Source organism: Solanum stenotomum, chromosome 3 (assembly GCF_019186545.1).
Source record: "Solanum stenotomum isolate F172 chromosome 3, ASM1918654v1, whole genome shotgun sequence".
NCBI classification, from domain to species: domain Eukaryota; kingdom Viridiplantae; phylum Streptophyta; class Magnoliopsida; order Solanales; family Solanaceae; genus Solanum; species Solanum stenotomum.
Window position 1 is genome coordinate 59,139,075 of NC_064284.1, and position 7,186 is coordinate 59,146,260.

The 7,186-nt window shown below is 32.4% G+C and overlaps 1 long non-coding RNA gene across 1 annotated transcript; it reads right to left on the reverse strand.

Annotated features, from left to right (window-relative positions):
• Positions 1–3,700: 3,700 nt before the first annotated feature.
• On the reverse strand, positions 3,701–6,326 carry LOC125860078 (uncharacterized). Its single transcript, XR_007445808.1, has 3 exons — positions 6,204–6,326; positions 4,590–4,677; positions 3,701–4,024 (listed from the first exon to the last, which is right to left on the reverse strand). It is a non-coding gene; the product is annotated as an uncharacterized LOC125860078 (long non-coding RNA).
• Positions 6,327–7,186: the final 860 nt, after the last annotated feature.

Here is a 7,186-nt window from a genome sequence, read left to right on the forward strand (position 1 = left end):
AAATAAAAGAAAAAAAATAACATTTCTAATTAAATAAATACTTAAATAAATATATATTTACGTTTTGACTCAGCTCACTCGCTATCAGAGAGTGAACTACACTCTACATGCCACATAGGCACGTAATGGGACAATAAATTCATTCTACATAAGAAGAGGGGGGTAATAGGACCCCCGCAAAGTTCAAGTGTCTTTTTAAAAAACAGGTCTTAGTTTAATGGGGTAATGATGTATTTTTCCTTTGTTTTTTCAAGATATGAATTATGTAGTTTATTTTTTCTCTCAAATTATGTTATTAAACTTAAAAATCCTTGTTATCAAAGTCTTCAATATATCAATTATACACATTAAGAAATTAGATTTGAATTTTGATTAAATATTTAGTTTGTAGATGATGATTGGATGCATACGTGTCTTTTCGATTTTACATTAAATATGAAATCTTTATGAGAATTAATTTGCTTGAATGTGTATGTCGCATGCATAATTGATTAAAATTCTTGCCTAATTATATGTCAATAACAGACATGACATCAAAAAGTATCATTGCTGACTTAAACAAAGGTGAAAAACTTAACGGTGATAATTACGACATTTGGAGTCATAAAATATGGTATGTACTGGAAGAGCAAAATGCTTTGGAAGGTATAAATCATGTTTTGAATCAACCAGAAGAGGATAATACTGCACAATACAGAAAGGATCTTGAAGCTTACAAAGCTTGGAAAAAGGCTAACTCCACTACACGTGGAATAATAGTTAGTTCTGTAGTTGATGACCTCATATATGAATGTGAGGAATTCCCTACTGCTCATGCTATGTGGGCACATTTGCGAGGAACGTATGGGGGTACGTCTGTAACCCGCCTCCGACAGTTGACTATCAAGTTTGACACTTACAAAAAACGTCACAATCAGAATATCAAACAACACATTAGGGTGATGTCAAACATGATAGTTCAACTCAAGAGTGCTGGCCATATTCTTTTAGATGAACAATAAGTTCAGGCAGTGATTCGGTCTCTTCCCAATAATTGGGAATATTTGAAGGTTAACTTGACCCATAATGATAACATCAAAACTTTTTTCGATGTTGCACGTCATGTTGAACTTAAAGATGAGCGCCTTGGTGCTGCTAAAGCTACTGCTAATGCCTTTGTGGTAGAGTCAAGTGGTACAAAATCTTCAGGCTTCAAGCGCAAAAAAAATTGGAAAAGAAATGGGAAAGACAAAGAGACTGAAGAAGGACCCTCTAAGAAAAAAAAGAAGCCAAACTCCAAGAAAGGAAAACAGTTTTTCAAGAAGAGAGACAAGAGTAAAATGAAGTGCTACAATTGCCAAGAATTGGGGCATTTTGCTCGTGAATGTACCAAACCCAAAAATGTAGCATTTCTAAACGCATCTCTAAGTGCTACATATGTTTCTAGCACTTCTTTACTAACTGAATCTTATCCTATGTGGATTGTAGACTCAGGATCCATCGACCACGTGAGTCGAGATAAAGAGGCATTTGTGGAGTTTCGTCGAGTTTCATCTAAATCAAGGTGGATTTACGTAGGAAATAATGCTAGGCTTGAAGTCAAAAGTATAGGCACTTGCAAAGTGGACTTACGTGGTGGCCGTTCCTTGATGTTGCATGACGTCCTATATACTCCAGAGATTCGACGAAACTTAGTGTCTGTGTCTGTTCTTTTAGACGTTGGTTCTGATTTGTTTTTTAGTCGTAATGGTGTTAGAATAACTCTAGCTAATATTTTATATGGTTTTGGACTTCGTTATGACCGTTTTATCGTATTAGCTTGTAATCCTTCAACTTATGACTATTATGTTAACCGTTGTGTAATGGCATGTTATTCAAGTAACAATGATGTTGATGTTATTACATGGCATGCTAGATTAGGTCACATAGAGCAAGATCGAATTAATAGGTTGGCAAAAGAAGGGCATTTAGATTCTTTCACCAAAATTGAAATGTCAACTTGTGAAAATTGTCTTGCTGGAAAGATTACACGTAAACCATTTGAAAAGACTAAGAGAGCTGAGTTTCCACTTCAATTAATTCATTCAGATAATTGTGGTCCAATGAATGTAAGGGCAAAGTCTAGTGCTACATATTTCATTACATTTATTGATGATTTCATGCATTTTGGTTATGTCTATTTGATTTCTCATAAATCTGAAGCACTTGAGTGCATTAAAACATATTTGAATGATGTTGAAAATCAATTAGATAAAAACATAAAAGCTTTAAGAACCGATCGAGGACGTGAATATTTGTCAAAACAATTTGAAAAATTTTGTACTGAAAAGGGTATTATCAGACAATTAACTACTCCTTATACACTTCAACAAAATGGTGTAGCTGAAAGAAGGAATAGAACATTATTAGACATGACAAGATCAATGATGGCGCATGCAAAATTGTCTATCTCTTTCTGGGGGATGCATTATTGACTGCGGCTTACATATTGAACAAAGTGCTTTCTAAGTCAGTGTCTTCCACTCTTTATGAACTTTGGACTGGTCATAAAACAAACTTGAATGATCTACGACCGTGGGGTTGTGCGGCATATATTAAAGATCGTTTTGGTGAGTTTGGTAAACTAAGTCCAAAAGGAAAGAAATGTATCTTTATAAGGTACTCTGAACGCTCTAAAGGATATGTGTTCATCGATGAACTGGAGGTTGGAAGTATTACTGAAATTGTATCACGAGATGTCAGATTTTTGGAAAATGATTTTCTCAAAAAGGGTGAAATAGGTGAAGTTGAGCCTCTGTACAAAATGTTGAATTCAGAAGATCAGGTAATGTTGTCAAACATACTTGATAATTTAATGGATCAAGAAATGATTCCTGGTCCGAGTGGGAATTATGTATCTCAAAATCCTATTGAGGAATCTGAACTTCAAATATGTAAGAGTACAAGAAAAGGTGTACCTAAACGATCTTATGAGATTGAGAATTATGTTTTCCTGGTATCTCCCACAAAATTGGATGAACCTAATTCTGTAACTGAGGCCTTATCGAGACCTGAAAGGGATGAATGGTTAAAAGCGATGAAAGAATAATTAGAGTCCATGAAAACCAATAAAGTCTGGGATCTAGTTGACCTTCCTAAGAAACGTAAAGCTATTGGAAATAAATGGATTCTTAAAGTTAAATGTAAATCGGATGGGTCAATAGAAAGACACAAAGAATGATTGGTGGCAAAAGGTTTTACCCAAGAAGTTGGAATAGACACTACAAGAAATTGGGCTTTTTGCAGCGACGAAAGTCGCCACGAAAGCCCACAAAATCGCCACTGTAAGTGTTTAGTGGCGACATTGGAGTTGTGGCAAGTACTTCCATAACTAAATGTTATTTGTGATGACTTTTTGAGTTGCCACTAAATATAAGTATTAACGTCGACTTTGTCATCACAAAACATTAACCAATATGCCACAAAAAAGGTTTAACAAAATGGATCTTATGAAGGTCGCCACAAAATAAAATGCCTTTTGTGGCGACTCTTGGTAGGTTGCCTCAACAAATATTAACTTTTAGTGGTGACTCTAGATTGGTTGTTACAAAAGAATTTCCTTTAGTGGCGATCTGTGTCGCCACTAAAGCTCATTTTTCTTTTTAAAAAAAATAGGCGGGACTTTTACACTAATTTCCCTACATTACATTATTGACATCGCTACAAAATATACTGAAGCAAAATAACATAAGAAACATTTTATTACCAACCAAATAGACTGTACAACAAAGTATACAATATATTATTAGCAATTTCATAAGTCATCGATTCTAGATCCGTTTATGTCCAAATAAGAAAAGAAACAATAAATTTTCAAATACATAATAAGTTAATCAAATCACTAGTTCTCTTGTTTCCTCCGGGCTTTTTACTTGTTCTTCGAATTAAGTCTTCTTCAAGCACTTTACGAGCAAATGTTGCACATCAAGGAGTTCTCTTAACATCTTCATACTTAGTCCCTTCCCCCAAATAACACCATCTTTTATATACACAATATGAGCGATATCTGCAATAAGTTGTTAACCACATAACATCATGATGTATTATGAAAAATAAAGACCCCAATTAATTGAAAGTGTGTATCTCAAGAAAATGCAGCATATCTTAGAGTAGAAACTATGAGGTAAAGATTGTAACTTAGTAATCTCACATAAATTTGCAACTAACAGAAGTACAAGTGCCACAAGTGCATTAAATCAAGCAGCAATATAAAGGGTTGAACCATTAATGAACATGTCATTTTTCTTGTAGAAATTGTTTTGTTCACATAGATGATATATGGAAAAAAAATGAAAGATACTCATTCCAATGATAAGTGTATATGCCATATATTAACCACTAGCCTGATTGCAATAATCTTGATGGCAAAATTTCATGTTAATAATAAGAATTTAGTGGGCCTGATTGCAATAATCTTAATGACAAAATTTCATGTTAATAATAAGAATTTAGTGGTCTATATTGGTAATTTCGTACAGAGGATCAACATATATTCTAATATAGAATCGGCCAAAATGTCAAACATTAAGTGTTAAAAGTTCAATTGATAAAATAACCATGAGCTTACATACCTCTTTATTCTAGTCAAAAGTCTATAGAGTACAAATGATGGTAGCAAAATTTATATAACAAGTCCAGCTATCATTCCTTCCATTGTTCCTACAAGAGCAAAATTTGGACAAATTAAGTTTTCATTAAGGCAAGAGATACAAAATCAAATTAGTGTATTTTTATTCATTACAAATAGAAATTTTCAAGAACAGAACATGCTAACACATAGGAAACTAAGTGACTAATGAATAAAAGTAATTCAAGAGACGCTATGGCAAATACACTGATAAATGCAGAATTATCAAGTTACAGTCGATGGAAGAAACTTTCGACATCTAACATTCTTACCATCTTCAAGAATATATGTATGTGACTATTAAACTGGCTTATGCATAAGAGCCTATACAAGGTATAACAGTCTGTTACAGCATATTGACGAAGGTCGTAATCTGAGACACAATTTAACGTTTGATTGACTATATAAAAAGATTAGAAACTCGTATACTTTGAGGCAACACAGAGAACATATGTGTATTAGAATAACAAAGTCTTTTTCAGTAGATGTTTTGGCAAAAAGAATTGAAAATGTAACTGATGTAGATCATTTTAAAATCCCTTTGCTCCCATAATAGTTGTACACAAAAGCTAAGCTTAGATCCTTTTTTGTACAAACCAAAGCTACCTAAGTGTTGTTACTACATTAATGAAAATAGATGGTAGAAAAAAAGTGAGATGTTAGACCTCTCATAACAATAAGGTAAACAACTTTAATATTCAAGAATACTACATGTTCACTTGAGAATCCTAGCTGCATTGATAGTTCACAAATTGATAAACAACAATTGCTATTCTAGTATAACATTATACCTATTAATTGTCAACATGAACCAACTTGTTAATTTGAAGTGGCAGGACAAGAAAGTATAAACCTTAATTCAAAAAAGGTAAAAATATTGAAGAAAGAAGAGTTGTTGTCACTACACTCTGAAGGATATTAACTGTGAGATATGTCCCTGCTTATTAGTTTACTCTTCTAGGGAAGTACTTCTAACTATATACAACTTTATGCAAATAAGTTAGATGTTCAAAAGAACCAATTGAAAAAGATAAAAAGCAAACATTTGTTACAGCAAAACTAACCTGCTCATCTTAATATATTCAATATTGCCTAGAGAATAAAATAAACTCTTTGATATCATGTTGTTTAGCGCCCAAAATCTCTCACTTACACAGTTTCAACCTATCATAACAAGCAAGTGAACAATAAAAAAAGATAACACGACTTGATAACAAAATGCTTAGTTTTTCTATGACGACAACAAACTCAGATGGCAAAGTAATTCCAAACAATAACAACTAGTCACATAATTACTCATGTCCCCAAATGCCCACTAGCATTTCATACACGAGCAAGAGAATATGTAAGGAAAAAGCCGAATACTAAAATTAGCATATATCACGAACGACTGAATGACGCTTCTGATTTCTAACAAAAATACTCGAATCCATTAGAAAAGATCCAAAGATAAAAGCAAAGACAAATAAAATTTACAGATTGAACTACAAAGCATAAATAATCCTTTCAAAATTACAAGCCACCAGAGAAAGGAAGTACATAAAGAAAGTTTTCTCACCCTTTTACAATCTCGACCGACCGCGGAAAGGGTTGGAGAGACGAGGCGGAGACTTGGGGGAAAAATAGAAGTTGGAGCGTTTTGGGTCTTGTAAATGAAAAGAGGAATATCATTAGGGTTTCTATTTAATCAATTTTGGGTTTCTTTTACATTTTGTCTATTTATTTAATATTTGAAATTATCTAAATTAAGAAATTAAAAATGACATTTCTATAAACTAAAAACAATTAAAACAAAATAAGTTTCTCAGAAACTAATTATTTTTATAGTATGCAAAGAGTATCAATATTTGAGTACTTATTTAATAATAATCAAAACTCTAATATTTATTTATCAATATAAAAATAACAATAATAATATCTTTTAAAATATATTTCAATGATATATAAAAATAACTAATAAAATAAAGGTATATTTTATAGCAAATTTCACATAAATCATTTATTTATTTTGATGGATGTATATGATTATTACCTTATTAAAATTTTATATATTTAGCTTATTTGGAATTACTATCAACTATTATTTACTACTCCTAAAAATAAAGGACCAAACACAGGTTAATTATTTCTTTACATCTACAAAGAAAATTTTGGCTTTTGTATAGAAAATTATAAATAATAAATAATAAAGGATTTTGTGGCAACTATAAAGAATGCCACAATAGCTCCCACCTTTAGTGGCGACAAGGTCGCTACAAAGATGTTTTTTGTGGCAACTTCTTAAAAGTCGCCACAAAATATTTTTCATTGAGATTATATTAGAAAATCTAATTCATATTTGTGGCGACTAATGAATTATCGCCACTAAAAATGCCACATTTAAAGGCGACCTTTGGGATCGCCACTAATACTACCACCTTCTGCAACAACCATTTGAAGTTGCCACAAAAGCTCCTTTTCTGTGACACCTATATTTGTCGCCACTAAAAGTCGTCGCAAAAAATGACATTTCTTGTAGTGAGACTATGAGGAAACCTTTTC